Here is a 27,988-nt window from a genome sequence, read left to right as displayed (position 1 = left end):
AATTGAGAGGCAGGTAAAGCAAGCACTCACTCAAACTCCGTCGCCGCGCGCTTGTCCCAGGAACCTTCTTTTCGTTCCCGTTCCTACTCGTCTGGCCGTTCTTCAGTGGGCTCACTCTGCCAAGTTAGCCGGCCACCCTGGCGTTCGGGGTACGCTTGCTTCCATTCGCCAGCGTTTTTGGTGGCCCACCCGGGAGCATGACACGCGTCGCTTCGTGGCTGCTTGTTCGGTCTGCGCGCAGACTACGTCCGGTAACTCCCCTCCTGCCGGCCGTCTCAGGCCGCTTCCCATTCCCTCTCGACCGTGGTCTCACATCGCCTTAGATTTTGTCACCGGACTGCCTTCGTCAGCGGGGAAGACTGTTATTCTTACGGTTGTCGACAGGTTCTCTAAGGCGGCTCATTTTATTCCCCTTGCTAAGCTTCCTTCTGCTAAAGAGACGGCACAAATCATCATCGAGAATGTTTTCAGAATTCATGGCCTTCCGTCAGACGTCGTTTCGGACAGAGGTCCACAATTCACGTCTCAATTTTGGAGGGAGTTTTGCCGTTTGATTGGGGCTTCCGTCAGTCTCTCTTCCGGCTTTCACCCCCAGTCTAACGGTCAAGCAGAACGGGCCAATCAGACTATTGGTCGCATCTTACGCAGTCTTTCTTTTCGCAACCCTGCGTCTTGGTCAGAACAGCTCCCCTGGGCAGAATACGCCCACAACTCGCTTCCTTCGTCTGCGACCGGGCTATCCCCTTTTCAGAGTAGCCTCGGGTACCAGCCTCCGCTGTTCTCATCTCAGTTCGCCGAGTCCAGCGTCCCCTCCGCTCAGGCTTTTGTCCAACGTTGCGAGCGCACCTGGAAGAGGGTCAGGTCTGCACTTTGCCGTTATAGGGCGCAGACTGTGAGGGCTGCTAATAAGCGTAGAACTAAGAGTCCTAGATATTGTCGCGGTCAGAGAGTTTGGCTCTCCACTCAGAACCTTCCCCTTGAGACCGCTTCTCGCAAGTTGACCCCGCGGTTCATTGGTCCGTTCCGTATTTCCCAGATCATTAACCCTGTCGCAGTTCGACTTCTTCTTCCGCGATATCTTCGTCGCGTCCACCCGGTCTTCCATGTCTCCTGTGTCAAGCCCGTTCTTCGCGCCCCCGCTCGTCTCCCCCCCCCCCCCCCCCATCCTTGTCGAGGGCGCACCCATCTACAGGGTCCGTAGGATTTTGGATATGCGTCCTCGGGGCCGTGGTCATCAGTACCTAGTAGATTGGGAGGGGTACGGTCCTGAGGAGAGGAGTTGGGTTCCCTCTCGGGACGTGCTGGACCGTGCGCTGATCGATGATTTCCTCCGTTGCCGCCAGGTTTCCTCCTCGAGTGCGCCAGGAGGCGCTCGGTGAGTGGGGGGGTACTGTCATGTATTGTCATGTTGTGTCTTGTTTCTGTCCTTTCCCTTCACCCTGTCTCCCTCTGCTGGTCGTTATTAGGTTACCTTTTCTCCCCCTCTTTCCCCCAGCTGTTCCTTGTCTCCTCCTAACTACCTCGTCACCCCTTTTCCCACCTGTTCCCTTTTTCCCTCTGATTAGTCCTCTATATCTCTCTCTGTTTTTGTTTCTGTCCTTGTCGGATTCTTGTTTGTGTTGTTCATGCCTGAACCAGACTATCGTCATGTTTGCTGCAACCTTGTCCTGTCCTGTCGGAATCTGCCGGTCCATCTGAGCCTACATTTGTTTTGTTATTAAAGAAGCTCTGTTTACGTTAATTCGCTTTTGGGTCCTCATTCACGCACCTTGACAGAGAAAATCAAGTGCACTATAGGTCTACCGCTGACCAATCGGATGGCTCAGATGACCGTGTCTGCAGTAACGTAGCAGGAACAAAAGGAAGCTACAGCAAAGTTGATACTGTGAGATGTCAAAACTTTTAAAACCATGACTAGATAGAGATTGTCAATGAATACAGCAAAGATATGTCGTTTTTATGAGAGAGTTCATGTTTAAGATCAACACTGTCAACACTTTCCATTCAACACTTTTATAAGCCATAAAATGTGTGTTCTTCCTATTTCCACTCAGCGCTACAACAAGCACTGCAGCAGTAATGAATGAGTAGGAAAGTGTATCTATAGGCTTGCGTTGTTGTTATTATTAGCAGCTTGGGTCTTTTTTAATATCGAGGTATATTTCACTTTTCTCATAGTGAATTTGTGCATGAGGCATAAACAATGTGGTGCGGCTCAAGTTTTGCCATCAGCTGGACTTTTTGCTCAGTGTCAGCCAGGAAAGGGAGAGCGGAGGGATGTTGAGAGGTGGACCCTCTGTCTGCTGCTCTCTCTCCCTCCGCTGAGGGATCAAATGTACGCTCACTCAGCTGTGCTTCACAAGCAATACAACACTGAATCTACTACAAGCGTGATCATATAGCTTACCTCAAATTTTGAAATTCAATGTAAAAAACTGGCCTGAACAATAATGCATTGGCAGGGCAATTCATTACAGCCAGTATGTCGTGATAATGTATTGAGCCTATAGCCTACTGCACAAACCTCATTGCTACAGTACTGTTTTTAATTGGTTAATGTTGCATAAGATTTCGTTTTTTTAAGTCAAGTCATTTTCAAGTCATGAGCAGTAGATCTCGGCTTGCATTTTGACCAAATGGGATCTTGACTCAGAAAAGGTTGGTGACCACTGTTCTAGAGTTGTCCCTGTTAACACTATCAATGTTTGCCTTTACAGTGGCAATTGTGATTGAATCAATGCAATATTAGCCACTTCAATGCAACGCATTGCGCGTTCCCCTCCTGTAGTCACTCAGTCCCCTCCTGTAGTCACTGTTCACTCATTACTGTATGGCCAAGCATGACTCCAACACTATCATTAAGTTTGCTGATGACACAACAACACCGAAAACGATGAGACAGACTTTATGGAGGAGGTCAGAGACCTGGCCAAGTGGTGCCAGGACAAGAACCTCTCCCTCAACTTGATCAAGACAAAGGATATGATTGTGGACTACAGGAAAAGGACGACTGAGCACACCCCCATTCTCATTTACGGGGCTGCAGTGAAGCAGGTTGAAAGGTTCAAGTTCCTTCGTGTCCACATCACCAACAAACTATCATGGTCCAAGCACACCAAGACAGCCGTGAAGAGGGCATGACAAAACCAATTCCCCCCGTGTTGACTAAAAAGACTTGGCATGGGTCCTCAGATCCTCAAAAAGTTATACAGCTGCACCATCGAGAGAGTGGTTGCATCACTGCCTGGTATGGCAACAGCTCGGCCTCCATCCACCAGGCACCACAGAGGGTAGTGCGTACGGCCCAGTACATCACTGGGGCCAAGCTTCATGCCATCCAGGACCACTATACCAGGCGGTGTCAGAGGAAGGCCCTAAAAATTGCCAAAGACTCCAGCCACCCTAGTCATAGACTGTTCTCTCTGTTACCCCATGGCAAGCGGTACCGGAGCGCCAAGTCTAGGTCCAAAAAGCTTCTCAACAGCTTCTACTTCCAAGCCATAAGACTACTGAACATCTAATCAAATGGCTACCTAGACTATTTGCATTGCCCACCCTCTTTTACGCTGCTGTTATTCTCTGTTAATTATCTATGCGTAGTCACTTTAACTCTACCTAAATGTACATATTACCTCGACTAACCATGCCCCCCGCACATTGACTAAGTAGCCAATAGGCAGAGAGTAGCATAATTTGTCTGATTCTCTGTAATAACGGTATAGGACTAATAATGCATTTTATATTGTAAAGTGGTTTCTTACATCAAACAATCCAACAAAATGTTCAGTCACCACCTCATGGAATGTAGGATGACATTGAACACATTGGCTGCTACTGTAGGCCAAATGACAGAACAGCTATTTCCATGTTATATGTTATGGGATTCATTTTCTCCATTGTTTTTGATGGTAGGCCACTCTGGTAGGCCTACATTATGATCAAATAGCCACAGTAGCCAACATGGCCACTATTATAACAGTAACTTAAAGTGGGTACAGCCTCAGTGTTCACAGTAAACGCGTGCTGGAAGTTACCCAGAATTTTCAATGTTCAAGTTTGGGCTCAGCAGGTCTGAAATTTACTCAGTGCCGGAATTTTTTTTGAGGGAACATTGGCCTCAGAGTAAGTTTCTAAATGTCCCCCAGAACTCCCCCAGAGACTACAAACAAATACGTTTTAAAGGGTTTCCCACATTACTTTCATGATCGAATGTCCCCTACGTTTGGATATTAGTTGTTTATTCTATGACTCAATGATTCCCCGAAAACAACAAACAAAGCTACAATATCACACTATTGTGACATGATAAACTAGTAGTACAGCAAACAAGAACAGCCCATTGGGATATCATCACAGATTTGTCAACAGATTGAGCCAAAGCGTTTTGGTCACAGCATCGTCGTAGTGGTGCCAGACGAGGCTACAGTATATCGAACAATGGGTTTGTATTGCTGCTTGATAGTGCTTGCTCAACGTTTATACACAAATACAAGATGTGCTCTCTCTCCGAGGTAGTTGAAGCATGGCAACTGTTCAAACAAGGTAAGCACACACACTAACACAGGCACACGCAATGGCACAAATACACTAAAACACACACACACCCATACTGTACTTTTGGACTCTTTATAAACTCACACGTCATCTAAACTAACCCACCAACCCACCCAACCACTCACACAAGCAAACTAGCATGGACTGTGACACTTTTACTAGGGCAATTCTAAACTTAATCTGAGATAAACACATACTCATACTGAAACGAGAGACACCCTTACACACTCAGACACGTACAGACATAAAGACGAAGAACACACACACACACACACACGTTTGTTTTACCATCCTTGTGGGGACCAAAACATTTATTCACAACTCAAAATCCTATTTTCCCTAACCCTAAAACTAACCCTAACCCAACTCTTAAACTTAACCCCAACCCCTAAGCCTAAAATAGCCTTTTTCCTTGTGGGGACTGGTGAAATGCCCCCACTTGTATGATATTTCCTTGTTTTACTATCCTTGTGAGGACTTCTGGTCCCCACAAAGATAGAAAAACCAAACCACACACACACATTACAGAGAGTCCAGTGGAGTATCACGGCTCACATAAAAGCTGACATTTTGGCAGCGCTTGAGAAGGAAACTGCGGTGGCATCGTTGGGCAAGCTGCCTGCTCTAATCTCATTGTCAAACCACCGCTCGATTTGTTACAAAAACACACCTCAGATGAACCATGCAGGGTTTACATCACACACGCACGCACATTTATAGACCTGTGCTACTGTTACTCAAATGTATAAATCCATTCAGTGTCTTTGGAAAGTATTCAGACCCCTTGACTTTTTTCACATTGTTACATTGCGGCCTTATTCTAAAATGTATATAAAAAAAGAACATCTACTTCACATAATACCCCATAATGACAAAGCAAAAAACAGTTTTTTAAATTTAATTGAGCTAATTTATTAAAAATAATAAACCGAAAAAAAAAACGTTTACATAAGTATTAATTTACATAAGACCCTTTACTCAGTACTTGTTGAAGAACCTTTGACAGCGATTACAACCTCGAGTCTTCTTGGGTAGGAAGCTACAAGCATGGCACACCTGTATTTGGGGAGTTTCTCCCATTCTTCTCTGCAGATCCTCTCAAGCTCTTTCAGGTTAGATGAGGAGTGTCTCTGCACAGCTATTTTCAGGTCTCTCCAAAGATGTTCGGTCAGGTTCAAGTCTGGGCTCTGGCTGAGCCACTCCAGGACATTCAGAGACTTGTCCCAAAGCCACTCCTGAGTTCTCTTGGCTGTGTGCTTAGGGAAATTGTACTGTTGGAAGGTGAACCTAAGCCCCAGGCTGAGGTCCTGAGCACTCTGGAGCAGGTTTTCATCTGTACTTTGAGAACTCTGTTCAGGAGAACAAGAACTATCGCCTTATGGTGAGGATTGCCGTGCTGCAAGCCCAGTTTCAGACGCAATCATTAGGCAAGGGTAATTTAAGTATAGGAAAGGATGAAACAGCATCTGTGCCACCAATAAGTACAGATAGTAGCATAAATCCCCTCGTACAGTCCCCACAGCCGGCTTCATGGCTTCTGGAAGGAAGTGCTGTCGGAAAACTCAACCGGTGTCGCTCATTCAGCCGTCAGGAACATTCAACCGGTTCTCCCCATTAAGCAACGAGTCGGAGTCAGATGCCGAGCCTTCTCTGGTCTCTCCCCCACCTGTTACGGGGTCTGAGCTGCCGAAGCCTCCCACCAAAACCCTAGTCATTGGCGACTCCATTATGGGATATTATGTTTAGATTGAGCAAAAAAAAATACTTAATAGATTGTAGAATAGGGCTGTAACGTAACAAAATGTGGAAAAAGTCGAGGAGACTGACTACTTTCTGAATGCACTGAATATACAGTAGGCCCACACAATATGGCTTTGGGTGTGCATTGAGTGGAAAAACAGCCTTCACCACTTCTTGGAATTTGTAGCCGCATTGTTCTACTAAGCTAACATATGGAATTGTTTTAAGGTCATGTCATGGATCATTGATTTAACATTTTAGGACCCCTGCACTGTATGTAGAAAAAGAAATAAGAAACGTATTGGATAAAATGTAGAACTTCACATTTACTACTATAGCCCATAGAAATGCACTGAATAACATAGAAAAAGGCAAAAAAGAAAGCAAAATAATAAATAAATAAGGAAAAAGGTTTTGAAGTGTCTGTCCTATATCTAGGAGCCATAAGAAAGCTCAGGAATGTGTTGGTTTTTTGGACATATTTAACCTTTTTTTGTTGCCACAAAACGACCTCCATACTTTCATTAATTTGTAAGGGTTTAAAAATATATGTTGATGTGCACTTGAGCTAGGACCTTAACCCCAGTCCCTCTGGATGAGAATGTATGCTGAATGACATAGATGTAAAATGTTGGTGGGACACACTGAATGACGTACTGTAGGCGAGACTGACTGAAATGTGTACTTTACGTGAGACACACAGAATGGTATACTGTAGGTGAGACAGACTGAATGATATACTGTAGAAAGACAAACTGAATGATATACTGAAGGTGAGACAAACAGAATGATATACTATAGGTGAGACTGACTGAATGGTATACTGTAGGTGAGACACACTGAATGATATTCTGTAGGTGACAATGACTGAATGGTATTCTGTAGGTGAGACACACTGAATGATATACTGTAGAAGAGACACACATCGGGTTAATATGTAGGTGAGACACACTGCATGATATACTGTAGATGAGACACACCTGAAATATAAACTGTAGATGAGACACACTGAAATATGTACAGTAGGTGAGACACATTGAATGATATACTGTAGGTGAGACACATTGAATAAAAAACTGTAGGTGAGACACACTGAATGATATACTGTAGGTGAGACACACTGAATGATATACTGTAGGTGAGACACACTGAATGATATACTGTAGGTGAGACACACTGAATGATATACTGTAGGTGAGACACACTGAATGATATACTGTAGGTGAGACACACTGAATGATATACTGTAGGTGAGACACACTGAATGATATACTGTAGGTGAGACACACTGAATGATATACTGTAGGTGAGACACACTGAATGATATACTGTAGGTGAGACACACTGAATGATATACTGTAGGTGAGACACACTGAATGATATACTGTAGGTGAGACACACTGAATGATATACTGTAGGTGAGACACACTGAATGATATACTGTAGGTGAGACACACTGAATGATATACTGTAGGTGAGACACACTGAATGATATACTGTAGGTGAGACACACTGAATGATATACTGTAGGTGAGACAAACTGAATTATATACTGTAGGTGAGACATACTAAATGATATACTGTAGGTGAGACACACTGAATGATACACTCTAGGTGAGACACACTGAATGATATACTGTAGGTGAGACACATTGAATGATATACTGTAGGTGAGACACACTGAATGATATACTGTAGGTGAGACACACTGAATGATATACTGTAGGTGAGACACACTGAATGATATACTGTAGGTGAGACACACTGAATGATATACTGTAGGTGAGACACACTGAATGATATACTGTAGGTGAGACACACTGAATGATATACTGTAGGTGAGACACACTGAATGATATACTGTAGGTGAGACACACTGAATGATATACTGTAGGTGAGACACACTGAATGATATACTGTAGGTGAGACACACTGAATGATTTTCTGTAGGTGAGACACACTGAATGATATACTGTAGGTGAGACACACTGAATGATTTTCTGTAGGTGAGACACACTGAATGAAACACTGAAGGTGAGACATACTGAATGAAACACTGTAGGTGAGACACACTGAATGAAACACTGTAGGTGAGACACACTGAATGATATACTGTAGGTGAGACACACTGAATGATATACTGTAGGTGAGACACACTGAATGATATACTGTAGGTGAGACACACTGAATGATATACTGTAGGTGAGACACACTGAATGATATACTGTAGGTGAGACACACTGAATGATATACTGTAGGTGAGACACACTGAATGATATACTGTAGGTGAGACACACTGAATGATTTTCTGTAGGTGAGACACACTGAATGATATACTGTAGGTGAGACACACTGAATGATTTTCTGTAGGTGAGACACACTGAATGAAACACTGAAGGTGAGACATACTGAATGAAACACTGTAGGTGAGACACACTGAATGATACACTGTAGGTGAGACACACTGAATGATATACTGTAGGTGAGACACATTGAATGATATACTGTAGGTGAGACACACTGAATGATATACTGTAGGTGAGACACACTGAATGATATACTGTAGGTGAGACACACTGAATGATTTTCTGTAGGTGAGACACACGGAATGATATACTGTAGGTGAGACACACTGAATGATATACTGTAGGTGAGACACACTGAATGATATACTGTAGGTGAGACACACTGAATGATATACTGTAGGTGAGACACACTGAATGATATACTGTAGGTGAGACACACCGAAATATGTACTCTAGGTGAGACACACTGAATGATATACTGTAGGTGAGACACACTGAATGATATACTGTAGGTGAGACACACTGAATGATATACTGTAGGTGAGACACACTGAATGATATACTGTAGGTGAGACACACTGAATGATATACTGTAGGTGAGACACACTGAATGATTTACTGTAGGTGAGACACACTGAATGATATACTCTAGGTGAGACACACTGAATGATATACTGTAGGTGAGACACATTGAATGATATACTGTAGGTGAGACACATTGAATGATATACTGTAGGTGAGACACACTGAATGATATACTGTAGGTGAGACACACCGAAATATGTACTCTAGGTGAGACACACTGAATGATATACTGTAGGTGAGACACACTGAATGATTTTCTGTAGGTGAGACACACAGAATGATATACTGTGGGTGAGACACACTGAATGATATACTGTAGGTGAAACACACCGAAATATGTACTCTAGGTGAGACACACTGAATGATATACTGTAGGTGAGACACACTGAATGATATACTGTAGGTGAGACACACTGAATGATTTTCTGTAGGTGAGACACACGGAATGATATACTGTAGGTGAGACACACTGAATGATATACTGTAGGTGAGACACACCGAAATATGTACTCTAGGTGAGACACACTGAATGATATACTGTAGGTGAGACACACTGAATGATATACTGTAGGTGAGGCACACCGAAATATGTACTCTAGGTGAGACACACTGAATGATATACTGTAGGTGAGACACACTGAATGATATACTGTAGGTGAGACACACTGAATGATATACTGTAGGTGAGACACACCGAAATATGTACTCTAGGTGAGACACACTGAATGATATACTGTAGGTGAGACACACTGAATTATTTTCTGTAGGTGAGACACACTGAATGATATACTGTAGGTGAGACACACTGAATGATTTTCTGTAGGTGAGACAAACTGAATTATATACTGTAGGTGAGACACACTAAATGATATACTGAAGGTGAGACACACTAAATGATATACTGTAGGTGAGACACACTGAATGATATACTCTAGGTGAGACACACTGAATGATATACTGTAGGTGAGACACATTGAATGATATACTGTAGGTGAGACACATTGAATGATATACTGTAGGTGAGACACACTGAATGATATACTGTAGGTGAGACACACCGAAATATGTACTCTAGGTGAGACACACTGAATGATATACTGTAGGTGAGACACACTGAATGATTTTCTGTAGGTGAGACACACTGAATGATATACTGTAGGTGAGACACACTGAATTATTTTCTGTAGGTGAGACACACTGAATGATATACTGTAGGTGAGACACACTGAATGATATACTGTAGGTGAGACACACTGAATGATTTTCTGTAGGTGAGACAAACTGAATTATATACTGTAGGTGAGACACACTGAATGATTTTCTGTAGGTGAGACACACTGAATGATATACTGTAGGTGAGACACACTGAATGATTTTCTGTAGGTGAGACACACTGAATGAAACACTGAAGGTGAGACATACTGAATGAAACACTGTAGGTGAGACACACTGAATGAAACACTGTAGGTGAGACACACTGAATGATATACTGTAGGTGAGACACATTGAATGATATACTGTAGGTGAGACACACTGAATGATATACTGTAGGTGAGACACACTGAATGATATACTGTAGGTGAGACACACTGAATGATTTTCTGTAGGTGAGACACACGGAATGATATACTGTAGGTGAGACACACTGAATGATATACTGTAGGTGAGACACACTGAATGATATACTGTAGGTGAGACACACTGAATGATATACTGTAGGTGAGACACACTGAATGATATACTCTAGGTGAGACACACTGAATGATATACTGTAGGTGAGACACACTGAATGATATACTGTAGGTGAGACACACTGAATGATATACTGTAGGTGAGACACACTGAATGATATACTGTAGGTGAGACACACTGAATGATATACTGTAGGTGAGACACACTGAATGATTTACTGTAGGTGAGACACACTGAATGATATACTGTAGGTGAGACACACTGAATGATATACTGTAGGTGAGACACACTGAATGATATACTGTAGGTGAGACACACTGAATGATATACTGTAGGTGAAACACACCGAAATATGTACTCTAGGTGAGACACACTGAATGATATACTGTAGGTGAGACACACTGAATGATATACTGTAGGTGAGACACACTGAATGATTTTCTGTAGGTGAGACACACGGAATGATATACTGTAGGTGAGACACACTGAATGATATACTGTAGGTGAGACACACCGAAATATGTACTCTAGGTGAGACACACTGAATGATATACTGTAGGTGAGACACACTGAATGATATACTGTAGGTGAGACACACTGAATGATATACTGTAGGTGAGACACACTGAATGATATACTGTAGGTGAGACACACCGAAATATGTACTCTAGGTGAGACACACTGAATGATATACTGTAGGTGAGACACACTGAATTATTTTCTGTAGGTGAGACACACTGAATGATATACTGTAGGTGAGACACACTGAATGATTTTCTGTAGGTGAGACAAACTGAATTATATACTGTAGGTGAGACACACTAAATGATATACTGAAGGTGAGACACACTAAACGATATACTGTAGGTGAGACACATTGAATGATATACTGTAGGTGAGACACACTGAATGATATACTGTAGGTGAGACACACTGAATGATATACTGTAGGTGAGACACACCGAAATATGTACTCTAGGTGAGACACACTGAATGATATACTGTAGGTGAGACACATTGAATGATATACTCTAGGTGAGACACATTGAATGATATACTGTAGGTGAGACACACTGAATGATATACTGTAGGTGAGACACATTGAATGATATACTGTAGGTGAGACACACTGAATGATATACTGTAGGTGAGACACACTGAATGATATACTGTAGGTGAGACACACCGAAATATGTACTCTAGGTGAGACACACTGAATGATATACTGTAGGTGAGACACACTGAATGATTTTCTGTAGGTGAGACACACTGAATGATATACTGTAGGTGAGACACACTGAATTATTTTCTGTAGGTGAGACACACTGAATGATATACTGTAGGTGAGACACACTGAATGATATACTGTAGGTGAGACACACTGAATGATTTTCTGTAGGTGAGACAAACTGAATTATATACTGTAGGTGAGACACACTGAATGATTTTCTGTAGGTGAGACACACTGAATGATATACTGTAGGTGAGACAAACTGAATTATATACTGTAGGTGAGACATACTAAATGATATACTGTAGGTGAGACACACTGAATGATACACTCTAGGTGAGACACACTGAATGATATACTGTAGGTGAGACACATTGAATGATATACTGTAGGTGAGACACACTGAATGATATACTGTAGGTGAGACACACTGAATGATATACTGTAGGTGAGACACATTGAATGATATACTGTAGGTGAGACACACTGAATGATATACTGTAGGTGAGACACACTGAATGATATACTGTAGGTGAGACACACTGAATGATATACTGTAGGTGAGACACACTGAATGATATACTGTAGGTGAGACACATTGAATGATATACTGTAGGTGAGACACACTGAATGATATACTGTAGGTGAGACACACTGAATGATATACTGTAGGTGAGACACACTGAATGATATACTGTAGGTGAGACACATTGAATGATATACTGTAGGTGAGACACACTGAATGATATACTGTAGGTGAGACACACTGAATGATATACTGTAGGTGAGACACACTGAATGATATACTGTAGGTGAGACACACTGAATGATATACTCTAGGTGAGACACATTGAATGATATACTGTAGGTGAGACACACTGAATGATATACTGTAGGTGAGACACACTGAATGATATACTGTAGGTGAGACACACTGAATGATATACTCTAGGTGAGACACACTGAATGATATACTCTAGGTGAGACACACTGAATGATACATTGTTGACCTACCTTCTTCCATGTGCTCTATCTCTCCAAATCACTGTGAGGAACCTATTTATATTGTACAGTCATCTGATATTCATACACTTCACAGATGAATAACTGACTTCCCAACAATATTTGGTTTTTGAGTAATGTGCCCTGATACATTTGTGTTGTAAGTTCATCTTATACAAACACCCAGTCAACCAGCCACAGTTAGACATGCTGCTCCAGACGTACAGCACGTGCCTTACAGTGCTGCTCCGTATAGTGGTCTGAAAAGTGGGTCAGCAAGGCCTCTGTCACACTGCTTTCCTAAAGCGCTTACACGGGGCCTTAAGGCATGATACAGTTTTAACTGCCAATTATCACTCAGCAATTATAGACCCCTACCTGGGAGCCAGACTTCCAGGAAAAGCTCCTAAATTGGCTGTCTGAGCTCTATTCCTGGGCTGCAGGCGGTGGGATAATCCCACACCATTTCTCAGCCTGGAATATTTATAGTAGGAGCGTTTGTCTCGGTTTTCCCAGACCTGATTAAGATTATGCAGCCAGGGAGTTTTACACTATATACAGCTAGAGCCTGGGACTTGGTTCCTCTCTCGCTGGGTAGCTTGAGCATCTAACTTCCTATACGGATTTAACTCTCAGTTAAAGCAATAATATCACGTGCTACTATTTGGAGTAACAGTAACTAATACTAATTAAAACCCAGTTAGCAGATTTGGTTCCCTGGAAGTTGTGGAAACGTGTGTTTTTGGTTTCACATTGGATGCGGAAGGAAGTTTCCTGACCGGTAAAACTGAACATTTCTTAATTAAACAACATGAAAACAGAAGTAAACATTTCACCTGTTCTAGGACTGTCTACTTTTAGGTCGCAAGGAAGTTCTGAGAACATTTTACTCTGGTTGCTTTAAAGTTTTCCTAGAGGTTTTATTAATGCTCTCAGAACAGAAAGTACAGGTTATTTGGAGGTTATTGAATATCTTCCTTATTAAAATGTTTCAATAAGACTTCGAGTTCCAAGATGGCGTAGCAGTGAAGGCGTGTTTTGTTTATCCTGTCGAGTACTTTTGTATTTTTCGTATTTTTTGTATATATATATATTTCAATTTTATTTTCAATCTCTTTTCGATTTTTAATTTGATTATTCCTTCCGGTAACCTGCCTCACCCAATGTGATACGGAATCGCTATTATTTAGCTGCAAGCTATTTAGTCATTGTTAGCCACTGCTAGCGGCTTTTACCTTCTGCACAGATACAAGCCCTGTTTTTAGCCTGGATAATACTCGCTAGTCTACCAGTATCGGACTGTCTCTCCACAACAACGCCGGATTCCTGCCGTAATCCTTGGACCACTACTTCTGATCTTCACAGCTAGCTTGCAGCTAGCTAGCTCACAGCTTGCAGCTAGCTAGCTCACAGCTTGCACTCACCGTGGCACCCAGTACCGAAGCTATCCCTGAGGCCCACCTCCCGGCCTACTCAGCTGTTCACCCGAACCCCCCTCATACACGGCTAGAGCCCAATACTCCACCGGATCCTTGCTGTAAACTCTGCACCTTGGCACCGGATCACCGCTGCTACCGATTAGCTATAGTGGCTAACGCCACTGCCACGAAGCTAGCACCAGTTAGCCGTGAGTCAGGCGCATCTCCCGGCTAGGAAACTAAATTCTACAATACCTCTTTCTCCATCTGGCTTGGATTCCCTGTCGACACGGCGCCCTGCCGCACCACCACGACTGGTCTGCAGACGAATACTCCATCCGCTGTGCCTTCAACCGGCCTCCATCAGAGCAGACGCTCCTACTAGCCCCGGGCTACTAACTTTAAACGCTGTGTCGCCAGCGTGCTAGCGCAGTGGCGGCTCCCCTGTTCCATCTACTGCTGCCCCCTGGACACTATGATCACTTGGCTACATAGCTGATGCCTGCTGGACTGTCCATTAATCAGGTACTCCATTCTGTTTATTTATTTTTTATCTGTCGGTCCCAGCCGCAAACTCAGGCTCTGTGTGTAGTTAATCCGACCCTCTCTGCCTAGTCATCGCCATTTTACCTGCTGATGTTGTGTTAGCTGATTAGCTGTTGTTTTAGCTAGCTCTCCCAATCAACACCTGCAATTACTTTATGCCTCGCTGTATGTCTCTCTCAAATGTCAATATGCCTTGTATACTGTTGTTCAGGTTAGTTATCATTGTTTTAGTTTACAATGGAGCCCCTAGTTCCACTCTTCATACCTCTGATACCTCCTTTGTCCCACCTCCCACACATGCGGTGACCTCACCCATTACAACTAGCATGTCCAGAAATACAATCTCTCTTATCATCAGCCAGTGCCTGGGCTTACCTCCACTGTACCCGCACCCCACCATACCCCTGTCTGCGCATTATGCCCTGAATATATTCTACCACACCCAGAAATCTGCTCCTTTTATTCTTTGTCCCCAACGCTCTAGGCGACCAGTTTTGATAGTCTTTAGCCGCACCCTCATCCTACTCCTCCTCTGTTCCGCGGGTGATGTGGAGGTAAAACCAGGCCCTGCATGTCCCCAGGCACCCTCATTTGGTGCCTTTTTGGCAACAATGCAAAACGTTATGTTTGGCGTAAAAGCAACACAGCTGAACACACCATCCCCACTGTCAAACATGGTGGTGGCAGCATCATGGTTTGGGCCTGCTTTTCTTCAGCAGGGACAGGGAAGATGGTTAAAATTGATGGGAAGATGGATGGAGCCAAATACAGGACCATTCTGGAAGAAAACCTGATGGAGTCTGCAAAAGACCTGAGACTTCCAACAAGACAATGATCCAAAACATAAAGCAAAATCTACAATGGAATGGTTCAAAAATAAACATATCCAGGTGTTAGAATGGCCAAGTCAAAGTCCAGACCTGAATCCAATCGAGAATCTGTGGAAAGAACTGAAAACTGCTGTTCACAAATGCTCTCCATCCAACCTCACTGAGCTCGAGCTGTTTTGCAAGGAGGAATGGGAAAAAATGTCAGTCTCTCGATGTGCAAAACTGATAGAGACATACCCCAAGCGACTTACAGCTGTAATCGCAGCAAAAGGTGGCGCTACAAAGTATTAACTTAAGGGGGCTGAATAATTTTGCACGCCCAATTTTTCAGTTTTTGATTTGTTAAAAATTTTGAAAAATCCAATAAATGTCGTTCCACTTCATGATTGTGTCCCACTTGTTGTTGATTCTTCACAAAAAAATACAGTTTTATATCTTTATGTTTGAAGCCTGAAATGTGGCAAAAGGTCGCAAAGTTCAAGGGGGCCGAATACTTTCGCAAGGCACTGTATCTGCCGCCATTGTCGCAACCCCTATTACCAGCCTGTTCAACCTCTCTTTCATATCATCTGAGATCCCCAAGGATTGGAAAGCTGCCGCGGTCATCTCCCTCTTCAAAGGGGGAGACACCCTAGACCCAAACTGTTACAGACCTATATCCATCCTGCCCTGCCTATCTAAGGTCTTCTAAAGCCAAGTCAACAAACAGATCACTGACCATCTCGAATCCCACTGTACCTTCTCCGCTGTGCAATCTGGTTTCCGAGCCGGTCACGGGAGCACCTCAGCCACGCTCAAAGTACTAAACGATATCATAACCGCCATCGATTAAAGACAGTACTGTGCAGCCGTCTTCATCGACCTGGCCAAGGCTTTCGACTCTGTCAATCACCATATTCTTATCGGCAGACTCAGTAGCCTCGGTTTTTCTAATGACTGCCTTGCCTGGTTCACCAACTACTTTCCAGACAGAGTTCAGTGTGTCAAATCGGAGGGCATGTTGTCCGGTCCTCTGGCAGTCTCTATGGGGGTGCCACAGGGTTCAATTCTCGGGCCGACTATTTTCTCTGTGTATATCAAAGACGTTGCTCTTGCTGCGGGCGATTCCCTGATCCACCTCTACCCTTCCACTGTGCTATCTAACCTCCAAATGAGCTTCAATGTCATACAACACTCCTTCCGTGGCCTCCAACTGCTCTTAAATGCTAGTAAAACCAAATGCATGCTTTTCAACCGTTCGCTGCCTGCACCCGCACGACCGACTAGCATCACCACCCTGGATGGTTCCGACCTAGAATATGTGGACATCTATAAGTACCTAGGTGTCTGGCTAGACTGTAAACTCTCCTTCCAGACTCATATCAAACATCTCCAATCTAAAATCAAGTCTAGAGTCGGCTTTCTATTTCGCAACAAAGCCTCCTTCACTCACGCCGCCAAACTTACCCTAGTAAAACTGACTATCCTACCGATCCTCGACTTCGGCGATGTCATCTACAAAATAGCTTCCAATACTCTACTCAGCCAACTGGATGCAGTTTATCACAGTGCTACTAAAGCACCTTATATCACCCACCACTGCGACCTGTATGCTCTAGTCAGCTGGCCCACGCTACATATTCGTCGCCAGACCCACTCGCTCCAGGTCATCTACAAGTCCATGCTAGGTAAATCTCCGCCTTATCTCAGTTCACTGGTCACGATGGCAACACCCACCCGTAGCATGCGCTCCAGCAGGTGTTTCTCACTGATCATCCCTAAAGCCAACACCTCATTTGGCCTCCTTTCCTTCCTTTTCTCTGCTACCTGTGACTGGAACGAATTGTAAAAATCACTCAAGTTGGAGACTTTTATCTCCCTCACCAACTTTAAACATCTGCTATCTGAGCAGCTAACCGATCGCTGCAGCTGTACATAGTCCATCGGTAAATAGCCCACCCAATTTACCTACCTCATCCCCATACTGTTTTTATTTATTTACTTTTCTGCTCTTTTGCACACCAGTATCTCTACCTGCACATGACCATCTGATAATTTATATCTCCAGTGTTACTCTGCTAAATTGTAATTATTCGCCTACCTCCTCATGCCTTTTGCACACCATGTATATAGACTCTTTTTTAAATGTTTCTACTGTGTTATTGACTTGTTTATTGTTTACTCCATGTGTAACTCTGTGTTGTTGTCTGTTCACACTGCTATGCTTTATCTTGGTCAGGTCGCAGTTGTAAATGAGAACTTGTTCTCAACTAACCTACCTGGTTAAATAAAGGTGAAAATAAAAAATAAAATAAATAAATAAAAAGTAATACCGTTAACTGATTTTGGGTTAACTTTTTTGAAATGTTTTGTCATTTACAGATGCTTTTATCCAGAGCAATTTACAGGAGCAATTAGGGTTAATTGCCTTGCTAAAGGGCACATTGACAGATTTTTCACCTAGTATGCTCTGGGTTTTAAACCAGAGACCTTTGATTACTGGCCCAAAGTTCTAGGCTACCTGCCGCCTTGAACTCAAAGTACAGATAGGACACATGGAAATTAATTTATCATGCAACCATATTTATTTTTTTATTGTGACAGCATCAGTGAGATTCAAACCTATAATCTTCTGTTCTCTATCAATGGAATTAGTCCAATTCGCAACCAGGTTGGAGCTAGCATGCCATGTTTTTTAACTCATACAAAGCTGTTAATTTTAGTCTATTCAAAAATACACAATTTCAAAGGAAACAAGCCCTCATTAAGATCAGGTGTGGGCAATATACACCTCACCACATTTGATAGAGGATAGAGAGAATGTTGTAGATGCTGAAAACTGAATGTATATGTTTTTAAATAACATTCTTAGAACGTTCTCTGAATGTTACTAAAGTTCTATTGGGGTTTTTAAGGAACGTTTTTTTACGTTCTTGGAACAATTTGAGAACATGACTTCAAATAGAAACATGAGGAAACCTGTAGGAATTGTTATGCTGTACTGAAATTTGAGAACATTCCCAATGTCAAACTAGTTAGAGAACGTTCCTTGAACATTACCTTAATGTAAATGAAATGTAACCATGCTTAAACTTTTAGGAAACATTCTGATAAAGTAATGAAATAACACGAAAATGTGTCTTTTTTTGTCAAGTTCCTTAAATGGGCTGTGAATGTTCCAAAGCCAAGAAACTATCCTGCACCATCCCCAGAAAGGTGTGGGAAGGTTGTATACAAAACACAGGAGACTGCTGAGGGGAGAAAGGCTCATGAAAATGGCCAAAACGGAGCAAATGGAATGGCATCAAACACCTGGAAACCATTTGATACCATTCCACTCATTCTGCTCCAGTCATTACCACAAACCCGTTCGCCCCAATTAAGGTGCCACCAACCTCCTGTGAGACAAAATAACCATAGGACAACCACGCTCTCACCAAGCTCTGATTCTCAGAACGTTATGTGCCAGCTGGGTACGTAGTCAATTTAAAGAGCCACTGAACATGCTGACTGGCACCTGTGTTCTTCAGTTGCTCATTAGAAAAATGAGATTTCAGCCTTCGAGGTGTGTTTTCTGACCGATTCAGCGTTTGATTAATGATGTTTCACTTCCTAAAAATCCTCAGAATGGATCTTAGACAACTCAAGAAATCTCTAATACATTTTTAAATGAGCAATTCAAACTAAGGTGTTTGTGCAGTATTTCTCAACTAAACAAAATGCGCGACTTGTTGTCTTATGTAAATAACGTCGGAGCTGATGGGCAGATTCTGTCTCACTGTCTATGTTATTGGATAGAGAGCAATCACTGCAGCCGTTCACACCATGTTAGTGGACATCGTCAAATCAAAACCCAACCTTCATTTGCCTGTTGTGACACACAGATGTTCCAAACTCTGTTTCAGACAAGACTGACTTTATGACCCTAACTATCCTAAATACACTTGCACAACTAAATCTTTGCTGTCTGTTTGCTGTCTTTCCACACACATAATCATATTGATTGATTATCAGCCTATATGAGTCCTAAGTGCAGCTATTAGCAAATGTGTATTTGCATGAGTAATATGATCATTTCTCCTACAACACAGAAGAGTAAACGGGGTTATACTGTATATGACGATTTTAGTACGTAAATCTTGGTGGCAAACTCAACAATAATGTTTTCGATACATGCCAGCAAAGTCACTACGCAACACTAAACAATGCATTAATTGCACTATAACAGCGAAAAAAAAGGTGCCCACAAACTGTTAAGGCCTACTTAAAGCTGTCTCTACAGCAGAGCTTTCTATGCAGTACCATGGAGTGAATCCTTACCACTGCTACACCTGGTTATCAGCTGAGCCTTGTCTGGCAGCGAAACACTTCCTTCTCTTTGGTCTCGTAGCTTCTGCTAAATCCTAAATCCCACCCTATTCCCTATTTAGTGCATTACTTTTGATCATGTCCTGTAAGGCTCTGGTCAAAAGTACATATAGAATAGGGTGACATTTGGGATGCAATTCATCTGATGCAAAGTCCTTAAGAAGAAAACTAGTCAAAAAAATAAATGAATGCCAAAACAATACACAATGGGAAAAACATTGCTGCTGAGCAGTTAAAAAAGTTGACTCATTTTAGATGAAACAGAGTAAACATCAACCTGAGCGAGTGGTGTACAGAACTCTCTCTCCTTGGACAACAAGTGTGTGGGATTGTCTCTTAACGTTCAAATCTATTGTTTGCACTGTACGTACATCACTGTTTATTGTTAAGTTGATATAATAACAATAGATTGTCTGTAGAATAAAATAAGAATATAATGTCTCTCAATCGTTTTCCCAAGTGAATTTTTCTCTCGTTCTCCCACGGCTGTATACTTGAAATGAATTGGAATATTTCCATCCGGATCTGCATTCACACAGACATTCTATGGAAGATCCAAACAACGATCAGTCCAGAAGACCCCGGTGGACGGCAGCCATCTGTCGGTTGTTAAGAAGCCATATCAGACTGGAGGACCCAGGAGGCTCTGTGGACGTGTAGTATGAATTAACATGTAGACCCAACAGCCATTCCTCTATGCCTCTCTACCTCCTCCTCTCCTCCCTACTCCTCTCTGTCTCTCCCCTTCCTAGTCCTCCCTGCTCCTCTCTGGCTCTCTCCTTCCTAATCGTCCCTGCTCCTCTCCTCCCTGCATTTCCTCCCTGTTCCTCTCCTCCACTGCTCCATGCTCCTTTCCCCGGTCCTTTCCTCCTCCCTGCTTCTCTGCTCATCCCTGCTCCTCTCCTCCCATCTGCCTCTCCTCCCTGCTCCTCTCCTCCCATCTGCCTCTCCTCCCTGCTCCTCTCCTCCCATCTGCCTCTCCTCCCTGCTCCTCTCCTCCTCACTGCTCCTCCTCCTCTCTGCCTCCCCTCCCTGCTCTTCTCCTCCCTGCTCCTCCTCTCTGCTCATATCCTCCTCCCTGCTCATCTCGTCCTCTCCACCTCCTGCCTGCTCATCTCCTCCTCATCCTCCCTGCTCCTCTTCTTCTCCCTTCTCCTCTGCTCCTCCTCCTCATGGGTATCAGCCAGAGGGCCTGCTGTCAGATTGAAAGGCTCTTTCCATGCGATTCCTGCTTTACTCTGTGTAACACATTTTCCCCTCGACTGCTCCATGCAGCCAGGGCCCACTGAGACAGAGAGGGGGGTGGGGGGGGGGGGGGGATTTAGAGAGCGAGAGCGCGAGAGAAGGAGAGAGGCAGGGTAGAGAGAGAGCGAGAGAGAGAGAGAGAGAGAAGGAGGGAGGCAGGATAGGTTGCGGGAGAGAGAGTGAGTGAGGGTGAGAGAGAGAGGGAGGGAAGGAGGTGAGAGAGGGGGGAGGTGAGGGAGGGAGGGAGGGGGGGAGTGAGTGAGTGAGTCAGTGAGTGAGTGAGTGAGTGAGTGAGTGAGTGAGTGAGGGAGGGAGGGAGGGAGGGAGGGAGGGAGGGAGGATAGGGTGAGAGAGAGGGAGAGAGAGAGGGAGCAATGGAGGTAGAAGAGGGAGGGAGATGGAATAGAGCGAGAGGTGAGAGAGGGAGTAATGGAGGCAGGAGAGGGAGGGAGACAGAATAGGGAGAGAGAGAGAGGTGAGAGAGGGAGTAATAGAGGCAGGAGAGAGAGAGGTGAGAGAGGGAGTAATGGAGGCAGGAGAGAGAGCGAGAGAGGTGAGAGAAGGAGTAATGGAGGCAGGAGAGGGAGGGAGACAGAATAGGGAGAGAGAAAGAGGTGAGAGAGGGAGTAATGGAGGCAGGAGAGAGAGAGAGGTGAGAGAGGGAGTAATGGAGGCAGGAGAGGGAGAATACTGCTGTTCTGCTGCCTGTGGTATGAGACTCGTCTTTATTGAATCTTTTTCAGTTATTTTCTTTCTTTCAGCGCTGGGAACATGAATCAATCTCCGTTCATTAAAACATTGATGAGTAATTTCTCTTAACCCATTCCCTGCTGACTGTACAGTCAGACATCTTAACCAAGTCAGGTCTCTCTAGCGCTGTGATGATGGGAACATCAACACATTGTCTGTCTGAACTGAAACATCACATTGATGAATCAAACAAATCTGTTAACAGATATCAACAGATCCCTATTTAAAACAGACTCTGAGGTCCTGGAAGGATGGAGTCTTCAAGGTTGTCCATATTGCTCGCTCATCCTCACACGACTTTATTACATAACGGAGAACGGAGAGGCATGTCTCCATGGTAACAGCAATATAAACACCCTAAGAGCCAGGGTCGTGGGGAGTGAGGCTGTCAGGTTTGTTTCAACCACCCTCCTCTCTTTCTCTTTCTTTTAGTCACTCTCCCTCTATCTCTCATTCTTTCTCTCTATTTTAGTCTCTCTTTCACTCTTTTTCGCTCTGGGTTTTAACACACGTTTTGTAAATACAGAGAGAGTTCTAGATGCCGGCTTTGCCTCTGTGATGTTTATTTGCTCTAGCAGAACATTGCTGTGATGAAGGAGAATACCCCCCAAAACTGCTCAGCGCAAATAAACATTATTGACAGGAAGCCAGCATTAAAACCCAACTGCTTTAGATGTTTATTCTATGAGAAAGGCTAAATCTGTCGTGAACGAGAAAGGCTAAATCTGTCGTGAACAACAAAGATGACTTGTGGCAATTTTTTAAATTTTACTAGGCAAGTCAGTTAAGAACAAATTGGTTTACAACAACAACAGCCTAGGAACAGTGGGTTAACTGCCTTGTTCAGGGACAGAATGACAGATTTTTACCTTGTCAGCTCAGGGATTCAATCTAGAAACCTTTCAGTTACTGGCCCAACGCTCTAACCACTAGGCTACCTTTCGATACCATTAAACAGAACCATTATAGCATATAGAGGATAGATGATCTTTAACATGTGTGACAGCAGGAGAAAGTTAATGATTTGATGAAAGACAGCAATTTGTAAATATCCCTACATGACTGAGATGTAGATGTATCTGCCAGCTACCTTGCAATGTGTAGCAATACAAAGAATGCCAACCAGAAGTAAGGCTGAGGGAATCATCAAGTGTGAGAGAGAAAACACAAAACACAGCTCCAATGAAATATTCAGCACCTGGGAGAGTAAGAATGAAAACATTTTAACGAGACCCACAGCAGCTCATAGTCGGAGAAAAGGGCTAAAGCCAGTGGAGGCTGCTTAGGCGAGCACGGCTCATAATAATGGCTGGAACGGAGCGAATGGAATGGAGCCTAATAGAATGGAATCAAACACATAGAAACTATGTGGTTGATACCACTACACCAATTCCGCTCCGGCCATTACCACGAGCCTGTCCTCCACAATTAAGGTGCCACCAACCTCCTCTGGTTAAAACGTGTTCAAATCATTGATGGAAAGACACTCTAGACTGAGGACATTTAAATGTTTTTTCACTGTGACACTACTGTCCTTTAATCCCCATCCACTGGCCCATGAAGGAACTGCAAGCCTCTTGATGGTGGTAAGTTGATATTGGCCAACATAATGGCCTCTCAGATATCAAACAGCTCCCCATGTCACTAACAAACAAAATTAAGTTCAGTCCATGTTAGGACCGGGTTTTTCCCAGGTCAGGTTAAATGTATTGGGCAATAGAAGGTAAAGCCTTAATTTGGCAACACAATATTTACTTTGGCTCCACTTTTCAGTACCAACCAGATCGATCTTCCAGCATTAAAACATCTCTCCAGCCAAAACAACATATTTCTATTTCCTCACTACACCAAACTGTTTTGCGCTGTGACCCACCTAGAGATTTATCAGTTTCCTTGTGACCTACCAAGCACAAAATAAACAAGGTCTCTGGCCAACAAGATTGTGTTCAAATCTACTTAAACTTAAAGTTCATTCAGAAAGTGTACTATATAGGTTGTCATTTGAGACACTGGCAGTGAATAAGCACCTTTATACTATGGAGGGGACTGGCCCCAGGCTATGGGCTACTGCCCGGCATTGACCTGCTGGTTTGTGCTGCGTTTCTCTGTGAAACATTCCAGTCAGTCACATCAACATGTTTACCACAAAATGGGAGTGTGTGTGTGTGAGAGAGAGAGAGATAGAGAGAGAGAGATACATAGTTTAGAGAGAACTTTGATCACGGAGAGGACCTCGAGCGGCCAGGTGAGAGTGGCGGAAGTGGAAGCATTGTGCGTTTCAGTTGGCACCAGTAAAGTTAGTAAGAATGACGACGGTAAAGAGAATGGAGCTAAAAGGGCTGAAGTTGGAAATGAACAGCAGTTTGTCGGAGTACGATTCAGGAGGAGAAAGGAGGGAGATTTAGGGAGAGATTTAAATAACCTCTAACTGCCCTAAAAGTGAAGAGCTGATTTCGTCCTCTCATTATTTTAATACCTTATTTTTTATTTAACCAGGCAAATCAGTTCAGAACAAATTCTTATTTTCAATGACGGTGGGCTAACTGCCTCGTTCATGGGCAGAACAAAATATTTGTACCTTGTCAGCTCAGGGATTTGAACTTGCAACCTTTTGGTTACTAGTGCAACACTCTAACCACTAGGCTATGCTGCCGCCCCAACCTGCTCCTTAAAGGCTCCTCATTTTAAGAGTTCAGTAAACAGCAGTGCTGCTGGTGCATAGCTAGCTGCATCGAACGGATGGCCTGTCGCCATCCACTCTCCACTCAACAGCCCATACAGGAGCCTCCCTCTGGGCACAGACGTCAATTCAACGTCTATTCTAAGTTGGTTCAATGTAATTTCATTGAAATGACGTGGAAACAACATTGATTCAACCAGTGTGAACCCAGTGGGCTGTTGCTGTAACTGACCCAGTTCAGACTGCTCCATACAGTACATCCAGAGTTCATCCAGAGATACACTGTGGACACTGTGTCTTCTGATAAGCACAGACACTATGATCAGCGCACATTTTCACATTATCAATGACAGATAACTCATCTATCTGATGTAAGTAACATGTAGGCAGAAGTCACATGAGGTGACATTTTGACCCCAGCTACCATGCTGTCATCAGACCATGTGACTGAAATAGCTTTGTCATATGACCTTTGATACCTTTCCATCGCCCACTCCATGCAGAATTGATCATAGACACAGATCTATGATGAACTAAAATATAAATGCAACAGGCAACAATTTCAACGGTTTTACTGAGTTACAGTTCATATAAGGGAATCAGTCAATTGAAAAAATTCATACGGCCCTAATCTATGGATTTCACATGACTGGGCAGGGGCGCAGCCATGGGTGGGCCTGGGAGGGCATAGGCCCACCACTTGGGAGACAGGCCCACCCACTGCAGAGCCAGGCCCAACCAACCAGACTGAGTTTTTCCCCCATAAAAGGGCTTTATTACAGACCTACAGTTGAAGTCGGAGGTTTACATACACTTAGGTCGGAGTCACTAAAACTCATTTTTCAATCTCTCCACAAATGTCTTGTTAACAAACTATAGTTTTAGCAAGTCGGTTACGACATCTACTTTGTGCATGACACAAGTAATTTTTCCAACAATTGTTCACAGACAGATTATTTTCCTTATAAGTCACTGTATCACAATTCCAGTTGGTCAGAAGTTTACATACACCAAGTTGACTGTGCCTTTAAACAGCTTGGATAATTCCAGGAAATTACGTCATGGCTTTAGAAGCTTCTGATAGGCTAATTCACATAATTTGAGTCAATTGGAGATGTACCTGGGGATGTATTTCAAGGCCTACCTTCAAACTCAGTGCGTCTTTGCTTGATATCATGGGAAAATCAAAAGAAATCAGCCAAGATCTCAGAAAAAAAGATTGTAGACCTCCACAAGGGAGCAATTCCCAAATGCCTGAATGTACCACTTTCATCTGTGCAAACAATAGTACGCAAGTATTAACACCATGGGACCACGCAGCCGTTATACCGCTCAGGAATTAAAGTACTTTGGTGCGTAAAGTGCAAATCAATCCAAGAACAACAGCAAAGGACCTTGTGAAGATGCTGGTAGAAACAGGTACAAAAGTATCTATATCCACAGTAAAACAAGTCCTATATCGACATAACCTGAAAGGCCGCTCAGCAAGGAAGAAGCCACTGCTCCAAACCGCCATAAAAAAGCCAGACTACGGTTTTGCAACTGCACATGGGGACAAAGATCATACTTTTGAGACAGGTCCTCTCGTCTGATGAAACAAAAATAGAACTGTTTGGCCATAATGACCATCGTTATGTTTGGAGGAAAAAGGGGGAGGCTTGCAAGCCGAAGAAAACCATCCCAACCTTGACGCACGGGGGTTGCAGCATCATGTTATGTGGGTGCTTTGCTGCAGGAGGGACTGGTGCACTTCAAAATAGATGGCATCATGTGGCAGGAAAATTAGGTGGATATGTTGAATTAACATCTCAAGACATCCGTCAGGAAGTTAAAGCTTGGTCGCAAATGGGTCTTCCAAATGGACAATGACCCCAAGCATACTTCCAAAGTTGTGGCAAAATGGCTTAAGGACAACAAAGTCAAGGTATTGGAGAGGCCATAACAAAGCCCTGATCTCAATCCTATAGAAAATGTGTGGGCAGAACGAAAAAAGCGTGTGCGAGCAAGGAGGCCTACAAACCTGACTCAGTGACACCAGCTCTGTCAGGAGAAACAGGTCAAAATTCACCCAACTTATTGTGGGAAGCTTTTGGAAGGCTACCTGAAATGTTTTACCCAAGTTAAACAATTTAAAGGCAACGCTACCAAATTCTAATTGAGTGTATGTAAACTTCTGACCCACTGGGAATGTGATGAAAGAAATAAAATCTTAAATAAATTATTCACTCTACTGTTATTCTGACATTTCACATTCTTAAAAAACAGTGGTGATCCTAACTGACATAAGACAGTGTCATGATCGTAGTAAGGAGCGGACCAAAATGCAGCGTGGTATGTGTTCATGATGATTTTTTAAATTAAAGAAAGCACTGAACACTGAATACAAACTATACAAAACAATAAACTAATAACGACCGTGAAGCTATAATGAGAACTGTGCTGACACAAGCAACTAACATAGACAATCACCCACAAACAAACAGTGAAACCCAGGCTACCTAAGCTACCTAAGTAAAATCATAGAAAAACAAACATAGACTGCCCACCCCAACTCACGCCCTGACCATACTAAATAACGACAAAACAAAGGAAATAAAGGTCAGAACGTGACAGACAGGGCATTTTTACTAGGATTAAATGTCAGGAATTGTGAAAAACTGATTTTAATTTATTTGGCTAAAGTGTATGTAAACTTCCAACTTCAACTGTAAATACTCCTCAGTTTCATCATCTGTCTGGGTGGATGGTCTCAGAAGCAGGATGTGGAGGTCCTGGGTTGAAATGGTTACACATGCAAAGGAGAAATACCCACTAACAGGGATGTAAACAAATGTATGCACTACATTTGAGAGAAATAAGCTTTTTGTGCTTATGGAACATATCTAGGATCTTATTTCAGCTCAGGAATCATGGGACCAACACTTTACATGGGGTGTTTATATTTTTGTTCAGTATGAGATCAGTATAAAATCCTAACCTTATCCATTAGGGAGAGGATGGGCGGGGGACCACATAAACTGGCCGTAGATCAGTGGATGTGTCTGAATACCCATACTAGTTTA

Source organism: Oncorhynchus mykiss, chromosome 4 (assembly GCF_057628025.1).
Source record: "Oncorhynchus mykiss isolate SJ-2025 chromosome 4, ASM5762802v1, whole genome shotgun sequence".
Classification (NCBI taxonomy): Eukaryota; Metazoa; Chordata; class Actinopteri; order Salmoniformes; family Salmonidae; genus Oncorhynchus; species Oncorhynchus mykiss.
This window is presented reverse-complemented; position numbering follows the sequence as displayed.